The 19,335-nt window shown below is 37.0% G+C and overlaps 1 long non-coding RNA gene across 1 annotated transcript in view; it reads left to right on the top strand.

The window, feature by feature from the left end:
* The window catches only part of LOC131394773 (uncharacterized), a 256,592-nt gene that overhangs the window by 114,904 nt on the left and 122,353 nt on the right, over positions 1-19,335 (top strand). The gene's annotated exons all lie outside the window — the stretch shown is intronic.

Here is a 19,335-nt window from a genome sequence, read left to right as displayed (position 1 = left end):
TATTATAAGGTTCTAATTGAATTTCACAGAAGTAGCCCTGGTGTGACCCAAAATGGAGGAAAAAACCCAGTCCACAAAACCCCACATGGTGAAGCAGCTCTCTACAGAATCATTGATTAGGAACATGAAGCGGAAAAGAGAGGCCCAACTCTCAAATAATTAGCCCTGGTTAATGAAGACTTTTAAGATATGGGAAGTTGATGTTGATATCTTTTACGGGACGTAGGGAGATGATGAAAAAGATTGGCAGCTATAAAAAAGAAGTGTTTATTAAAATACCTTTTAAATAGCTGTAGGATATAATAAAAAGGCATCTTTAAAGGAACTTATTAAAATAAAGCCTAGATGGAATCGATAATTTCACCACCTGCAGCTTTCACAAAACTTTCTTGGCTTTTGTGAAAGCTTTTACACACTTCATGGAAATCTTAACATGTGTTTTCTAGATTGCGTGCTCTCTCCATTTTAGTGGACCACGTTAAAAGAGGTTTATGATACATATACTAACAGGAAGGTTGCCATATGTAAGCAAACACTGATGCCTTTAAAACACTTTCCTTCTCAAGATAACCAGTGACTACGAGTGGACACATAAACACCTTATCCTGTAAACACTAAAATAATTTTACCTGTGAATTTATTAATTTATAGAAAGCTTCTCATCCATTGTCTCTTTATCTTCACAATAATCCTATGGTGTATGGAAGGCAGGAATGGGGTTCTTAATTTTCATATGGGGAAACTGAGGCTAAGAGATGAAAAGGCTTGCACAAGGTCACAAACTTATACAAGGTCATTCATGCATAAGTGGGAGAGTGGAGACACAAACTCAATATTTGAACTACAAGGTCAACGGTATATCATCTTATAGGTGTGTCATGAGGGTCAAATAAAATAATGATCTTAGCCCTTAGGTAGATCCCGTCACAGGCTAAGTGCTCAGTATACGTTAGCTGTTATTGTCACTTCTATTGTTATTGGACACTGACTATTTGCATATGACAACACTATTCCAATCTCTACATGTTTAATTGATAAGTTGTAGTACAAATAATGCCCTGTATAGGTAATATAACCAGTAATAGTATTTGGAGTTGTCAGCTAAGAAACATGATAAATAGCCAGCCCTCTTTCCCATCAAACCTCTCTGTGACATTTCAGTAGCTCTGTTAGCTCAAAATTAAAAACTTGAACAGAGACTATTCTATAAATCTGTGCCGGTGCCATCTCAAAATCCTGAGACATTTGACTCTTCTCAGGCTTTTCTCTTTTGGGTCTGCTGCGAGTCAAGGGTTAATGTGGGTTTGAGGGCTTTGGGGAGATGCAAAACTTGGTCCTCTCAGTATAATGGGGTGAAGCGGCCACTGAGTTGTTGCAGGTTGTCATCTCCCAGATGGAGTCTGTGACTGCTCATCTTCTGCGTGCTATTTGCTGTATATACGATTGTCCAGAGTTCTAAGTCCTAGGGAAGAGGCTGATATTTCTTTTGAGTCTCTGGACTTTGCAGATAGAGCATGAACCCAACAGCCATTCTGCAACAGTAAATGATATGGATTACAGTGCTAAGCTGGTGCTTGCCTTGGAAATTGACTTGTGTTGAGCTGTGGAAGTATCCAACATGAGCCTGCTTTGTGCCTGAGGGACCAAAGGCACAGAAGAGGCAAGCTTCACTACTTAACTAGCACAGGTGATTACTATAAATAAAAAGTTTGATTACTAAAATTAATTCTCTATGCTTTAGTCAGACAGAGATACCATGACCAAAAAGAAATACCTTAATTTTCTATTTTTATACTATGTTATAGAGGCAATGAATCTACTATTTTTGACTGTCAGACTTAACAACAACGACAACAATGAACAACTAGTGACTAGATTTGCTGTTTTTTTCTTAGCATGTGACTTTAATTTGAACATCAGAATTCTGACGGTAGGGCCTACGGGATGGAGACATAAACTGCTACCAGGGCCCCGGAATCGTTAAGAGGAAGATCAGGAGAGAGAAGGCCAGGAGGGGCCTCTTCCTTATCCGTGGAGTGTGCAAGCAGAGTGACACAGACGTCTGTTCTTATCCACAGAAATGAAGGGGAGAACAAAAGAGCGCAGGAATTCAGATCTTTCCTTCATTGATTTTATAAAATTATATTGCCTCCACTATATGACCTTAAAATGAAATCTGAGCTTTCCCCAGGGAGCAGAAAAAAATTATTTATTTGGGAGCTGCAGGCCTATCAACTCAAGATAGGATGAAGAAAGGAAAATGCTTGATATTATTTTTTACAAATACAAGCATTACTCTACTGGCAAGGACAATTGTTTAAAGTCACTTTATTTTTCTAAGTCTCGGCGTATATTTCCCTGTTTTAAAATACTGGAAATATATTTTGTTGAAAATAGTAAATGAATAGATCTAGTCAAAAGAAGAATTAAATGTGTAAGCTGAGGAGCTTACACTGGTGAGTGAGCTCCTTCAAATAAAATTAGTATTTCTGTTCCCCAGTTAGAGGAGAAGGAATCATTTTTAGCTCTTCTCATACTTTAAAACATATTTTCTGACTCTATTAATGGATTCAGGTTTCAGAGGCATTATAATAATTCACAGTGCTGGTGTAAATAGTAGAGATTTCCATATCTAGTAGCTGTTGAAGTGGTTCAGTCTTGACTCTGGGAAAGTCACCCTGGCTCAGAAGTGTTTTCATAAAGATTTGATCCCCATCAAACACCTTTAATGAAAATCTTTCCTAAATCATCACATGTCATCAATGAATATTTACTTAGTGTCCATTTGCAAATGAATCTGCCCTGGATAGTTTTCAAATAGGTTGAGCAGCTGTGGTCCGTACTACCTGCTGGAAATTTACAGTAAATAAGAGCCTAGGGATAAAAGAAAAACAGCCCCAAACAATTTTTATGCAAAGACAAATGATACTTTAATTGGCAGCCTTATGATTGGATCTGAAATGCTGTGGCCTTTTAATTTTAAACGGCATATACAGACTCAGGTGCTGCAGACACACTAATAAAGAGACAATCCTGTATCCTCAGATAAATGCTTGGGAGTCCCTTGTCTGACTGTCATTTAAGGATGTATGGCCGGTAAGGCAAGAAAACCAAAAAAGACCTGAAGGCTGCACATTCTAGTGCCTTTCAGGGTGTTATTTCCCTTAGATGTGGTGGGAATACTCATGGTAAGCATTGTGAAATAAAGATTTGAGCCACAGGGATGAGAAATTGATGAAAGCAGGCACTGAGTCTTCTGCTTTGTCCTGAAGATGTGTGGGCCTCAGTGACAAAAGAATCAGTTCCATTCATCACCTCCCAATTTGGCTACTTAGGTAGAAAAATGTGGTCTTGGTAACGGGTAAGCATGGCAGAATTCAACCAGAAGACATGAAGTTTCTCATTTGGGGGGTCCTCTTTAAGAAAAGGAATCAAATACATTGCTTCTGTAAAACTCAAAAAAATAGATGAACATGTGAAAATATTGTAGAACCCCTCCCAGGCTTTGGACAGGACAGTCACAAAGGAAGGGCACTGAAATTCAAGCTTCATTATTTTTGAGGTAACACTCCCTCTACTTCTGGCATACTTGGAATGGTTAAGGTATGGAGACAATTTCCCTATTCCTCAACAGTTTAGGGTCCCAGGTTAAGCTGTTGATTCATTCACTTACATGTGGTCGGTAATGTTGTAATATGTCTGCAATATTGCCTAAGGCGTAGATGTAGTACCAAGATCGGCTGCAAATGTGCTCACCCACAGTTTAAATTGTTTAGGTCTGGCCAATTAATGCCCTTGTGTCCTCTGCATGATAAAACAAAATAAAACAAAATTTAGATGAGAAGTAAAATCCAAAATGGCTATATTCTTAAGCTTGAAGGAATCTGGCAAAAGAGGGGAAAAATGCTCCTGGATATTTGGATATGAGAATATTGGAAACACTCATTATTGGATGTTTGAAAGCTTTCAAAGAAAACACAGGGATAAAAGGAATTGAATAGCTGTCTAAATCATTGGATTTTAATAATAAAATTATGTTTTTGTAAAATGCCATCTAATGCACTGTAGTTTGCATTCAAGATTGCAATTCTGGACTAGCTCCTGGGAAATAAAGATGAGTTTTACTGAATTCTAACTGTTGAGATAAATCATTATTTTGTCATCACAAGTTATGAGTCTTAAAGGACAGGTTAGCTTTTAGTTTTTTTTGAGAATAATCCTGTGTAATAACAACAGTGGAATGGAAATAAAATGGTTTAGAAAGAAAAACTGTTACATATCCCTTGTTTTATATGAGTTTCCTATAGACCATGATCAGCCAACTGTAATTTGACAGGATAAAAGTAAATTACATATTTTCCAAATTCTGTTTCTTGCTATTTTTATGAGATTGGAGTAGGTATGGATTAGTTTAGAACTCAAAGATAGGTCTTACTTGTATATAGGCTTCCTTACCAAAAGCAATGGTCATAACAATATCATAATAATTATGATGGCAAAGATTTACTGGTTGAGTATAATAGGCCTGTGAAGTGGATATAATCTTTGGTGTCCTGCCCAGATCCCATTTATACCCATCCCCAGATGCTATGGGTGTTGGCTGCTCAGATCTCATAGCTGCACTCTTTTCTGGAGGTTGGCTCTTGGCTGATAAGAGCCAACTTGCCTGGAAATACCTGGGAGGCCCGTCGGCCAATGACTGGTTGACACGGGAGGGAGACAGCCCTGCCCCCTTGCCTCTGGTTGATACAATCTGTAAGGTTCAATTCATGCTCCCAAGCTTTCTGTGGGACCAGTCTGAGGTCAGACTTCTCCTGAAGCTACATCATTGTCAAACTTCTTCCCCTGCCTACTTCCTTTACTTTCTTGAAAGCACTACCTCAATATATCACTTGCCCCAGAATACCTATTTCAAACTCTGCTTCTAAGGAATCTGACCTAAGACAAACTCATAGAAAAGTCAGACTACATTGAGTGCTTTATATTTCCACTCAAGTTTTTGATGAATGGCAGTGACAAAAGGTAGGAGAAAAGATAAATGTAGTGGGTGCAATTCTATAATTTTAGTATTTATAATGGCTGACTAGCAAGCAGCAAAGTGAACTTTTAAATTAAGTATGGAATAATTTTCCATAGTTCTTGGCATCAAACTAGTACAATGCCCTTCTCCTAAGAAGTGAATTTTACTAGTCATTTTGAAACCAAGCTGTGCATTCTGGCATGGTTTGACATTTGTCCCCTGGTCAGGGTCAGGCATTCTGTGATACCAGACAGCCAATTTCAAGCCTTTGCTGGAGCCGCAAAATGAGCCATTCGTATAACAACAGAAGCCTTAGAAAAGGCAGGTGATGCAGGATGCTTGGGCTCCTCTTGGCAATTCTGCAGCAGGGCCAAAGCCAGATGCCAAGCTGTTTATCCGTCTGCTGTTGACTCCACTCTGAATTAGCTAAACAGGGCACACTACCTGTTGATTTAGAAACAGTTTTGAAATGAGTAAACGATCTTTTATGAAGTCCAGACATAAAGTCATAATATCAAGATCATTGTTATTAATATTATGCTTTTGGTATTCAAAAGATCTTTCTCAGTATCTGCAGAACAGTATGCCTAGGCTTGGCGGTTGTGATTCATGCCCTACAAGGCCATTTGGAGGCAAGCTTTGGAAGACCTTGCCTTGAGGTAGCAGATGTTTTGAAAAGATAGGCAAATTGATTCTTTTCCCCTATTTTATTTTTGAAAATGAAATGACTCAGTGAAGTGGGCTAGTGTGTCTGGAATGTTAAGTCCCAGCAGGGAGATGCAAGCGATGAGGCTGGATAGAAACAAGGCAGGATAATGGACTCCATAAGTATTTTGGACCTTATTCTAGACTGAGAGAGAAGCCATTCAAGGGTTAAGCATAGAAGCTATGATCGCGTTTGCATTTTAGTAAGTAAACTTTCAGATAAACATTATCTCATTGGAATCTCAAAATAATTCTAATATAAGAAGGTTTGACATTATTCACTCCATTTTCACATAAGGAAACTGAGGTTTAGAGACATTTAGTCACTTGGCTAAAGTCACGCAACTATTTGTTGGAGTGAAGATTGAGCTTCTAGTTTTGATTTCAAATCCCACTATGCAGCCTTCATGAGTGCTCACAGTAAAAATTAAACAAAAGAGAAGTTCCAATCCAAGAGGGAAGACTATGCACACATGCCCAACTGAAATTGATGAAATACAAGTACAGAATTACAAAAATAGGTCAAGAGAGATAAGAGTTGGAGATATTGACGTTTCCAACTGCATCGTATTCACATTGCTGCTACTACGTGGGAAGGAAAACCAGGTATAATGTTTGCATTGGCAGTTGTCACGCTCAGGTGCGCACAGACCATAGAATATTTTCCTGAATCTTAGGGAGAAGCCTACAACATTTCGTAGAACCAAATAAAAAGACAATATTCTACTTTATTTCTAGACTGCTTTTCCAGGACCAATCCTCTATATGAAATGTAAAGGTGTGCAGAAGTGACTGAAAAGTTTTATTTTCAAACCAGTAGACTTCTGGTCCTTTGCTCTGTCTTTCTAAGGCTAACACTACGTAAAACATTGTGTCCGAGTGGTGTAGTGAGGATGGGTGGCTCTAGCCCCTGCACTGGGGGAGGTCAGACTCAAGCCAGGTGACTGGGACAGAGCCTATGGGACTAGATACCTGGTGGTGGTGTACTCACCCTCAGGTGAATGCTCAGTGGGTGGGTGGGCAGGTGTTGTGTGGGCTTCTGACTCTAGAGTTTTCCTTTCCATATTGTCCTTTCCATATTGTACACGTATAGGGATATGCAGCATCAGTGGGTCATGAGCCCATCCCTGGCGACTCACTGTGTGCCCTGCATTTTTAGTATTTCTGGGGATGAGAACAACAACACCAGGAATCTACTGCTTCTGTGACTAGTGCCTGGTGACCACATCAGACGAATTTGCTTTGCTTACTTTATAGAGAAACATTTGATGCAGGTATATTGAAGATTATTCTTTGATTTTTCACCCTGACATAATGCAGTCTATCATAATATGTCCCTCAATATTAAATTGGTATGCTACTGCTTGAAATCAACCCTCACAATGTGAAGTCTCAAAGGGAGTGTACAGAACTATGTCTAATTTTATAATATTAAAAATATAAATTGTAGAAACACCATTAAAGGATATATTAAAAGTTATCTCTGGAGTCTAAAGTCTAAATTGTTGTCTAAAGCCAGCCCTGATGGCCTAGTGGTTAAAGTTCAGTGCTCACTGCTTCGGTGGCCCAGGTTCTTTTCCCAGTCGTGGAACTACACCACCCCTTTGTCAGTCACCATGCTGTTGCGGTGGCTCATATAGAAGAACTAGAACGACTTACAAGCAGAATATACAACTAAGTACTGGGGCTTTGGGGAGGGGAAAAAAAAAAGAGGAAGATTGGCAACAGATGTTAGCTCAGGGTGAATCTTTCTCTGCCAAAAAAAAAAAAAAAATGTTCTCTCTGAAAAGTAGGCTTATAGGTAGCTTATATTTGCTTTTGTATATTTTTCCTGAATTTTTAAAAACACTTGCAATGAGCATATGTTACTTTTGTAACCAGAAAAATAAATATTATTTCAAATATTACAAAGTACTATCAACCAATCTCCCTATCTCTTGGCAACAGGGAGGGGCAGTGATTATTTTTCTCATTTTGTACTTGGACAACGTATTATATGGATGGGCTAAGTTTGTGGAGGTTAAGAGGCTTCTGTGAGACTTCACAAGCACTGCACTGCAACATATTTTCTGATTCATAGTCTGGTACACTTTCCTTCTGAATGATGTTTTTGATTTTTCTGGCATTTAGATAAAGCATGTTGATTGTCTGTGTTCTATCATAAAATGTTTCTTTCTTTTATCTGGATCTAGAGTTTATTGTTTAAAAGTGGCTTTCAGGTGGAGAGATAGGCAGTTATGCTGCCATCTTTGTCTCATGGGAACAATGACTTTATTTCTAGGATAGGTTAAAAACAAGAAATTAGCCCCCTCAAATCATAAAAGTAATGAAAAATGTAGTAAACAGCCAAATATTTTAGAGTTATTTTTTCAATTAAATATTATCAATTATATTGTGTACATACCCTTGTCAAAATTTTATGCAGGTATTAAGAATAGGAGTATGGAAACCATATAACAACATATAGAGAAGTTTATAATGTACTTAGTAGAGAAAAGAAGGCCATAATTTTAATAAAGATTGAGTTAGAGAGGTGGGGTTACTAGTGATTTTTAAATCTGATTTTCAATATTTTTAAATGATAATATTACTCTTATAGTGAAAAAATTCCCTCCACAATTCAAAAAAATTACATGGTTATTTTTCTGAAATCCCCATGACTTTTAACCAAATTGGCCAAACAAAGACTATTTTGTGCAGGTGAACCAAAGATAACACTGGAAAGGAGAGGATGGCCAACCTTACTCTATCTTTATCTGTATACCATCCAAATACAAGATTCATGCTAGGTGTTGGCAAGACTCCAAGGATGATGCCTATAGCACATTCCCATGGTCAGTTAGGATAATATAGTGATTCTGATGTCAGGAAAGCCAATATACTGAACATCTTTCTAAATTATGTAATTCCATTCATATTCTCTAGCAAAATACATTGCTTGAATTTCATTCCAGGGCAGTAGTTGGTTGCCTACCCTACACTCATTTCCACCTTCTTCTTTCCTATAAGACATCTGATTTAATGCAGCTCAATACTCAAAAGAGTAGCTGAACCTGTGCCAAGCTCTAGGGGTGAAAATGATTTATTTATTATGTTTATCAACAATTAGTGTAGAAATGGGCCTTTGATTCAATTTGGGCTAAAGAGTGTGAGGAAAGTTTGCGGAAGGCTCCTGGAAAAGTTGGTCTTGCTATCCAGGGTAGCCTGGAAATGATTTCTCCTCTTCTACTTGCTGTCCTGCACCCATGTAAGGCCCAGACTGCTGCAGCCTGAACAAGATGTTGGACTACAAAAGAGTGTAGAGAAGTCTCTTAATTAAGTCAAACTAAAGTCTACCCCACTCTGGTCTTTCAGGTGGGTGAGCCAGTAAGTTTTTTAATATTTAAGCCATGGGCCGTCCCTGTGGCTTAGCGGTTAATCGCGCACACTCCACTGCTGGCAGCCCGGGTTTGGATCCGGGCGCGCACTGACGTGCTGCTTCTCCTGCCATGCTGAGACCGCGTCCCACATACAGCAACTAGAAGGATGTGCAGCTATGACATACAACTATCTACTGGGGCTTTGGGGGAAAAAATAAATAAATAAAATTAAAAAAATAATAATAATTAAAAAATATATATTTAAGCCAATTCAAGTTATATATGTATATTATTTTACTTGATGCTGAAGCCATCCTAACAGACAGATACATGATAAAATATTGACAAAGGTCAGTTAGAGTTTCCCCCACCACAGTGACACACACAGAAATGGGCCCAAACCCCAATTGTGCCAGAATACTCTCAGGACCATTTCTGGTCACTGCATGTTGAAGCAGGTTGTCCTTAGTCTTTTCTGTAACGTAGAATTTTAGAAATAGAAATAACTTTTACTTCTGTGATTCATAACTTATCCTCCATTTATAATAAAATATAGTTGTTTCCCCACAATTTGAAAAATCAGCAGAATTGTTTACGTTGTTAGACTGTAAGAGAATATTTTCTGTCTCATCCAGGGAGTGAAAGAAATAATAGGTTTCTCCTTGATAGAGCTAAAAATGAAACAGCGTAGGCATTTATCCCTAATGATTATTTTTCTCGATGTGAGAACAGGACTGAAAGAATTCAGAGGTAACATCCATTCCTTGTGAGACATGTTTTCCTCTCACTAGCCATTTTACGAATGTCTCTGGGTAGGTGCTGGAAGTGAAATTTCTGTGATTCAAAATGGCCACTTTTTTCTCTCTTAAACAAAGTGCTATTAAAATATCAGTAAGTTCTACCTAAGGAATCAAAACTCCAAAAGCCAGTGTGCTCCACACTTTGAACGGTGTAGATTATTCCACTTGTTAAGTAGACTTGAAATGGTTAGACATAGAAATATTAATGCCCTGTACTGCTGTGGACAGGACAATGCCCACTTATGTCACATTGGATGTAAAAAAGTCCCCGATGCCTGTTTAGTGAGAGAGACTTCTGGTAACATTCAACATAAAAGGTTTTCTTTTCCTACAAAAAATCCAGAATTGGAAATAAAATGTATATGGGGATAAAGAAGCCATTTCTAGCTCAAAATACAGTTCTGTTGGGGGATGTTATGTCTGGGGAATTGACTTCTGTTTTACTTGGTCTTGCAGCAACTCCTCAGGAATGTGCTGGAGTTATACTGGTTATTGCACGTTTTGGACAAGCAGGTAGCACACACCTAGCGTCTTTAGCATAGTTGGTGGTAGGTTGGAGGATAGGAAAGTATTGAAAATCCGAAGACAAGATCTTTACTCCGAGCAGATGGTATGATGGTCAGCAGGGAGCCTCGTGGAGATTTGAGGGCCCGGGAAGCTTATATTTCCTGCTCTGCCTCCCCTTACTTCATGCAACACATTCTTGTATCCTTTATTTCCAGTAAAATAACTTGTTTTCTTCTCTTTCTATCAGTCACTCAAACATTACCTTTGTGACAAGAGTCCACTAGGTGGGTAATACTGTAATAAGACACTCAGCAGGAAGCACTTTAGAAAAGCATGAGCTTCCTTAGTCTCAAGAATTGTACAGATCCGTGCTATAGACATTAAGAGCAGTCATGGCAAAGGCATAGAGATGTGATTAAGGACGTTCTCTGAAGTGGCTATATTGATCTATTGCACAAAGAAGGACAGACTGTTCAGAATTTAGTAAAGAAGGTATGCTGCAAGGAAGTCACTATTCTGACACTGAGTATGGGACATGAACCAACTTAGGACACTGGGGGAGGATTAATGATGAAAAGGTTACACCACAGGGAGATTTGAGTGAGATTTTTTAAATTGGATTTCACTGATTCCAAGATGTGCATTTTTTCATACTTTGCTATTTCTGAAAATGGAATGTGTCTTACAAACAAGGCCATGCCGTATTTAATTGGCAGTGTTTTTCATTCTCAGCAGAACATAAAAAAATAATACATTTTATAACCAGGGGCATCTTAAAAATATGTAACTACCTAAAGAGACAGACTTGGAGTAACATCAACTCCACACTAACTTAAGATATGGCACGAAAGTTATCTCTTGTGTGAAATGTTTCATAAACTGTGTGTAGCATATAGGTTGAAGGTTGAGTCACTCTCAAATAATCATTTCTGTTCTTTCTATAATGCCCAAATATAAAGACCTATTCTTGATATTGCTATTCCTCTCATTAGATGCCAGGGATCACGTGTATTTCTTTATCCACTGAAGTTCCAGCACTGATTTTACCTAAGTTTTCCGTTGTGGAGATCCTATTTAAATCATCTTTGATACCACACCAGAGATACTGAGCCTATGCTATAGCTAGCTTTCTTTGCATAAAAAATGTTGTTTTGGTAATAGTTTCCATAATTATTGTTAAAGCAAACCACGTAAAAATTTTGGCTGAGACAGAGATTTAACATTATTTTCACAAAATAGTTACCTTAAAGTACATATTTAGAATGAAATTCACTTTTCTAATTAATAATTAAAGGAAAGGTTGTTAAGGAATGGAGGGAATATTATATATGCTGTAAAGTAATTTTATTACAATAAAGATATTTGAAAATTTCAATGAATTAAATGACAGTCACCTAATGATTAAAAATGTTCTTTTATAAATAATCATGGCTTTTTACTGTTAAATATATAAGGTATATAATAAATAGAGTTATGTACTACACATATAATATACGTATTTAATAGTAAAAAACTATCCATTTTAGAAATGAGATTTTTAGCTATACAAAAATTAATTTTGGTTGTTCTTGCTTGTAGTAATTTTCTAAAATACAATTCAGATGGTATAAAATTAATTAAAATATATGAATGCTGTGTATATTGTATCTACACACATTGTTGGTGCAGTATCAGTTATTAAGCTATTATGGCCTCATAAGGATCTGACATTTACAGTTTTTCACTTTTTATCACCTCATTGTTAGATCCTGATCTCTGTAGCGTGTTAGTTTTAATGAAAAAGAAAGATAATGTAATAAAATATGGGAACTTACTATTTGCCTTAGTAACTATAAATATTAATCTAAGAATATAAAGTTAGGCTCTTCATGAAGATTGCTGTAATAATGAAAGGTTCTGGTATTATAAAAAAGTTATAAGAAGGGTACTCTTGGATCACTGAACAGGACAGTGCTGGGTATTCCTGAGTCTTTGGGGGCGCTTTTCTCTTTCTCACTTTCAAGTGGATTCCGTTATATCACGCTCACTCTTTTCTGACCATCTATTTCTATTGCTGGTCCTCCCACCTCACTCCATCATCTTACCACTGTTCATCCTTCCTTGATCTCTCTCACTGAATCCAGTCTCTATCCTGGTGAACAGACGTAGGCCATGAGCTCCACAGAGTCAGAGACCGTGTCATTTGCTCATCATCCACTTGAACCTGGTACCTATCTCATCGCTGGCACATGGCAGGCACCAAAAATTCCTTGATAAGTAAAAGAATTTCGAGCCTGGGATAGATCTAAAGAGGACACTGTCTTTCGGAATTTTAGGCCAAGTCCAAATAGTGTTTATGATATTAAATAATGCTCATTTGGTTGTTTCTTTTATTATTACCATTGCTATGCAATTGTTCTATTAGATGCGAGTTGATTCCTTGAAACACAGATTGTGTTGTTTTGAGTTTTCTTTTTATTCCTCTAGATAAACTAATCAAGCTTTGTTGCTCCCTTTCTATGAAGGTGCAAGTGTATGATAGCTTGAGAGGCATGAAGGTGTTATAGGTTAGTGAGGGCTCCCAGACGCTAGTGTAGAATTTGACAGTCATGCAGGCTGAATTTTCAAGGTGTTACTGAACAACTGATGATTATATTGAAATCCTAGGCATAGATTAGAAATGTTTGTTTGCTCAGGCAAATAGGATTCAGTTTCTTAAACAGACTGCAATTTTTGAGAAAAGTACCATAAATTCAGAAATGGAAATAACAAGAACAACAATAATAATAAAGCCAGGACTTTACTCATCATATCTCTTCCTTTTCATGTCTAGAGTGTTATAGAAAATTGTTACCACATCATGTATTGACTCGGTAAATGGGAACCTATTATTACAACACATATTTTATAATATGCTAAAGGGTTTGCTTAGCATAATAAAATAAAAATAGGTGTACATTTTAGCATTTCTCAATTATATTTGCATTGTATTGACATTGTCTTTCTCATCAGTAAAATCAAAAACAACAATGAAAATCATACCAGTGTTTTTATGTGCACAAGTGTTTCAAATCATACTGTGAAAAGGGTAACTAAATTTACGCTAATATAATTGATTTAAGCAGAATATGCTCCTCTTCTTGGCTCTAACAAAAGATCTGTGCTTATATCAGCCTCATGGGGGTATGGAGTGAGAAGAGAATCAGAAGGAAAAATTCCTTTGGCAGATTACTTTTTATTTCCAGCTTCCTCAGGTCTCACAGACTATTTCCAGTAATATATTAGTCCACTGATTAAGCAAGCTGACTTTGGGGTTGCTTCCTAGTTCCTTCCCTTTCTAGTTGGGGGAACTTTCTGGGCCTCATGCTCTTCATTCTTACAGTGGGATTTATAACAACAACAATAATAATGTCTATTTTGTAGGGTTGTTGGGAAGCTGAAAGGAGTTAATATATGTAAAACCTACCCACCCACCAATGCCGGTAATATATTTAGCACTCAGTTAGTACCTGGAACATAATAAGTATCAGTAAGTCTTAGCTAATTATTACTATTATCATTATTATTACTATTACCCCAAATATTTTCCACTGGCATTTCTATAGTCTTTAGTTGCTTTCTAAAAAATAAAACTAGTTCCTTAAAATCAAATCATCCTCTTAGTATGCTTTCATTAAAAAAAAAAAAAATTCTTATGTGACTCATTATATGACTCATTTATTTATATTGGGAGATCAATTTAGGCTAAATTAGATGTATTTGATTTAATATTCATGAATGAAAGTGATTTAAGTTTCTAAGTTCTCACTGCAACTAGAAAAAGCTCCTGAACAATTAACCTAGATTCATATAATTTGCAGGTTTTTGCTTTTTCTAATGTTGGTCTTTTTGCTGAACCCACAAAAAGTCCTTATTTTTTTATGCTTCTCTTTCATTTCATCATTCTTTTGCTCTCAGGTGGAGACCAGTTCAAATCCAAGCACTTAATGCTATGATAACACATTTCAGGTGTCAAAAAGAAAGAAAGAAAAGTCACATTGACTCCAATTTTACCTATATTCTTTTTTAACATCTCCTTGAGGCAGACACTATCTTCATTTTACAGAGGAAGTATCTGAGGTGCTAAGATAATGCAAATAATAAATGGTAGAGTTGGGTTGGAATTGGGGTCATCTGATTCCAAGAGATTGCTCATTTCTCAAGTCATGGCGCACAGTTCCCAGGCATAGACAAAGGTTTATCCAAGGGAACTCCAGAGGACTTTCCTTTGGTCAGAATAAATTTCAAAGGCTTATATTCTTGACTATTTTGTGTGGAGAAATAGCCTTCAACCATCTTAAATGAATTTGCATCTTGGCAAGTATCTGAAAACGTGTGTATTTGTGTGTGGGTTAGAGAGAAAAGCATTGTTGCTGACATATTTTGCTGATACTAAATACTTGGATCACACCTCCCATTGTTCCTGCCCACACGGCCCTTGGCAGGACTGAATCTGCAATCCTGTGATCTGAAAATGACCCTGAACATGTCAACATGTCGTGGTCTAGCGTTTTCCCCTCAGGTGGAGGCAGCCTGATCTACCCACATAAGTGTAGTAGAAGATTAAGTAATTATCTTTGGAATTTGATTAATGTGGAAAATCAACATGAAAAATTTTAGCATCTCAAGCTATTTTCTTCTTCAATTGTGTGTGTTTAAACTTTGAGTAAATATTTTCTTAGCCCTCTGTGTGATTTTGACACCAGGATTGAAGAGGACAGCGTGAAAGTGATTCTAAGGGGAATTTTCAGAATGAAAGAAAGTGTGGCACATAGAACCACGGAGGTCTTCAGCCTGAGACAGTAAGAGTCAAGGAACACAGGCATTGGCCCCGGGGGTGTATCATCACGTCCTCTGGCTCAGATCCCCCCTCTCGGTTACTGAACCCAAGTCTCTCCCTCCTCACCAGCCCCCAGAGGGGCTCACAAGTGTTCCACTGCATCTGTCTACACAGCTAGCTGCCCCATTGTTCAGGCCTTGTGTGGAGCTGCTCACTCCCTCCAGTCACAGCTTTGTCTCTGAAGCTTTTCATCTTCTGAAGTGGCCTGACGCAGTCTTCACTCAAAATACCTTTATACTCTTAACCTAAGTGCCCCCTTCCACGGGCATCTCCCTCCTGGTCACTGTCCTTGCTGCCACTTCCGTGGGGGCTTCCTGCTGCATCCTCTAGCTGCACTAGTGTGGCTCATTCTAGGGTGGGGACAGGTGGCATCCACAGGTCATGGCTCTGGAGTAATTTAAGGTTCCTGGTCTTTGATTCTTGCCAGCAATTGAAGCTGTTGGCTTTACCCACCAGGTGTGTCAGAGGTGGAGCTGGTGGAGGAGACAGGCAAAGGATGGGGCTTAGATGTAATGAGGGGAAGGAGGGTGAGTGTATATGTGTGTACCCACACTGAATAGCTGCTTCTTTTCTTCATTTTTTAAATTCTAATCTAGAGGTAGGGTGGTAGCCAGTAGCCTCAAACTTCTTCCTTTTATCCTTAAGCCTGTGGTCTCTCTTTTGCCCACATAGCTCTAAAAAAATTTTTTTTAAATATAGATATTTGTAATTTTTCATAATCGACTGAGTATTTTGTGAAATAGAAAGTATGTAATTACCAGTATATTACAAATATTGACTTTAAGAAATAAAATTTTCTATCACTCTTTTAAGTGTATTCGAAACAATCAAAAAATTACAAGTAGTTTGGTAACCACCATCTCCATATTTTATATATGTATATATAAGATCTAATGTAATAGCTGGAAAGTTTACTTTGTTCTTTTTTCTCCTTGAACTTGTACTTTCCTTCCACTTTCTGCAAAGAATTTTATTCTAATGTAATATACCTTTATGCTTGAAAGACTTTTATTGATCAACATATCATACTTCCTACAACAAAAATCATTTGTAAATTGAAATTTTTTTTCATGTAACTAAAGGCTTTAACTATTAAACGGTTTTCCTCCCTTGAATTATCATTATAAATGTTAACAGACAATTGGTCAAAACAATATAAACATATTACAAATTTTTGCATATAATTATTAAATATAAAATGTCAAACTATGTGGATGGGTGGGAGGGTTGATTATGATGCCTTGATTAAAGCAGTAGTAAAGTTGTTCCTTTGCTGCTATGGAAGATTTATACCTCGGGAGGCAATGAGCCATAAGAGGGCTGTGACTTTCTTTTGTCACATGGAAAGCTGGTGAGCGTGAAAGGGAACGAGGAAAGGAGAATCTGAACTTCAGTGGCTCCACAGGCAGATTAAGTTTTAGGCAGAATACATACAGAAGTTGGGAATCTGGAAATTATTTCTTTAAAATTCCTACCTTTCCAAAACAGTGCCTCCCATTTGAAGAGCCCTGCTGTACGTTGTAGTTCTTTTGTTAGTTTTGCTCCTTCTTTCTCTATGTTGCAAGCAAAGAAGCGCCACTTGAGTCATCCCGCCATCAGAGGTGGGACGAGAAGAATATAAGCAGTGTTCTTCTCCTGACTACTTAAGGGCTGAGACAGCTTCTGTCTTCCCTCATGGTGGTTGGCTGGCTGTTCCTCATGCATTTCCCACAGTCCTCTAACTGTCCTCTTTCCTCTCTGAGGAACTTTGCCATGTAAGCTATGATTGTGCATTCATTAAGGTTACAAACATGAAAATTTCTACTGTAGATATGGCATTCTGAAAGATTTTATAAAATTAAGTAGATGTAACCCAGTCCTCAAAAAGCTTCCAAATAGTAGGAGAAATAAAGATGTGTGCACACATCATTAGGCAGAGATGAGAAGGCAAGGTGTGGTAGATGGAGGAGACAACATGGAGATGGCACAGAATGTCAAAGCACAAGTGTAATCAAAGAATGGACACGTGTTCAATTGACCTGGAGCACAGAGTAAATTTAAGAAGAGAATTTCCCAAAGTGTGTGTGTGTAGAACACACGTTAATCCGTATTTTTGAAAAAAAGGAAAGAGTGACTGTGTTAGTTTTGTTTGAGTGCGTTAGTTTTGAAGTCACGTAAGTAAAGAAAATGCTAGTATGCAGGATTAAAAGAAAAACACTGGTTTCTTTACTACAGAATTTATTAATTGCTTCCTAAGTTTATTACATTAGAGAAAGCCAGGAGAGATGTTAGCATGCAATTCCTCCCAACTTATTTCTTTTCTGTTTTGAAAGATGTCTAACCAGACAAGTGTGTGAGGAACAGGCTTTAGAAAGAACTGTTTTAGGAAATAGTGAAAGGTAAGGAAGGAAAGACATTTTGGGTTCAGATTGCTGAAGCTGTAACATCTGGAATTCATTAGGTAGGCAGTGAAAGTAATTGATGGCTTCGGCAAGGTTGCTCATGAGCATAGTTGAGCTCTAGGATGGATGACCTGTGGCCCATGTGAGGTCTAGACTGGCATGGGGAACAGAGGAAAAAGTCTCCAAGGCAGGAAGACTTAGTCAACTGAACAAGAGGAAATATAAATCTACACTTGGGTAGTTTATGTGTACTTAAAGTGGAAACAGAAAGGGATATATTTATACATGACCATTTGTGGGAGAGGTTGAAACTTTTAGTTAACTCGATGTTGAGGCTGTTTTTTTTTCCTTCAATATACTTTTATATTTGTGATGTTAAATAAGAAATTTAATTTTCTTTTCCTTCTGAGTTTACAGTGAAATAGTACAGAACTTCTCATCTAAAAGATATAAAACATCTGTATAAAAAAAGAAAGACCTGTTCAATTACTTTGATGTTTCCAATATTAATATTTTTTTCCAAAAGTAGAGGAAACATCTCTGGGTATTTATCTAACATTTATAATTTTCATACAGATATAGTATAAGGGATAGTGTCATAGTTTTAATATTGAAAAATAATTCTTATAAATTATAAAGAATTCACATGCATAATATGGCAATATCATTTCAAGAATTCAGGGTTTTACAAACTAAAATAAGAGAAAAAGAAGTAGTCAATTTAAATCAAAAGTTTAATTTTTTAGGTGGTTTACCCCATCAGCCATTTGTTTACTCTAGTTGCTTTGGTATATCCTTAGGTTGGATAAGATATACCCTTTTCTTGTTATAGGCTATCTACTCCACTATTTTAGGTGCACATTCTTCAGCACATTGTTTGTGTAGTGGTTTAGTACAAATTATGGCTTTATACATATTAATATAAGTCAGAATGATTACTCCAGTTATACCAATCAAATAGAAAAAAATAATTTTTAATTAAATCTCATTGTAAAGGACCAACAAGCAAAAGTTGCAACCATCTTCAGATTAAAAATAAAACAGTTAAGCAAGTATAGCAACTTGACGGAACACAGTGATTTGACAGCTAATGATCTGACCAATCTTGTTGAGGCTTGACATGACATTTTGAAAGAAAACCATCTAACCTACTTATTAGTTATTGAGCAATGAGTAACAATAATGCGTAACTCCTGACAATGAACATTTTTTTTCCTGTGGTGAACTGATATTGGGTAAGAAGTGGTATGATTCTTAAATAAATTATCTTAAAATGAAATTCAGATCAATAATAATCATAACAATAGTAAATATTAATGGCCTCCATTTATGACTATTAACTATGTGACAGTAGCTTCATATACAATAGCTTAATCCTCAGCTAGTTTTGCCCAGTAGAAATTATCACCACATTTAGAAGTGGCAAAACAGGCTCAAACAAGTGAAATGACTTGCCAAAAGTCCCACAGGACATAGAATTTCTAATATTCTGTGCTACTTTCTACAAACTGCAAGTCACCATTGTTCTTGATCTTGGAGAATTTGTAAGTTCTGATGTAAGGTTAATGGATAATGCTTTTATTTCAGTTTAAATTTTTCATAAGAGATCATGAAAAATTTCCTTGCATTACACTGTGTCCTTGTGTTTCTCAGACATTTGTGTTTCATAAAAATTTAATTGACTCAATTGTGTATGGACTCAGTG

The sequence above is a fragment of the Diceros bicornis genome, chromosome 3 (assembly GCF_020826845.1).
Source record: "Diceros bicornis minor isolate mBicDic1 chromosome 3, mDicBic1.mat.cur, whole genome shotgun sequence".
In the NCBI taxonomy this organism is placed as follows: domain Eukaryota; kingdom Metazoa; phylum Chordata; class Mammalia; order Perissodactyla; family Rhinocerotidae; genus Diceros; species Diceros bicornis.
The sequence above is the reverse complement of the archived record's forward strand: the minus strand, read 5'-3'. Positions and strand labels throughout refer to the sequence as shown.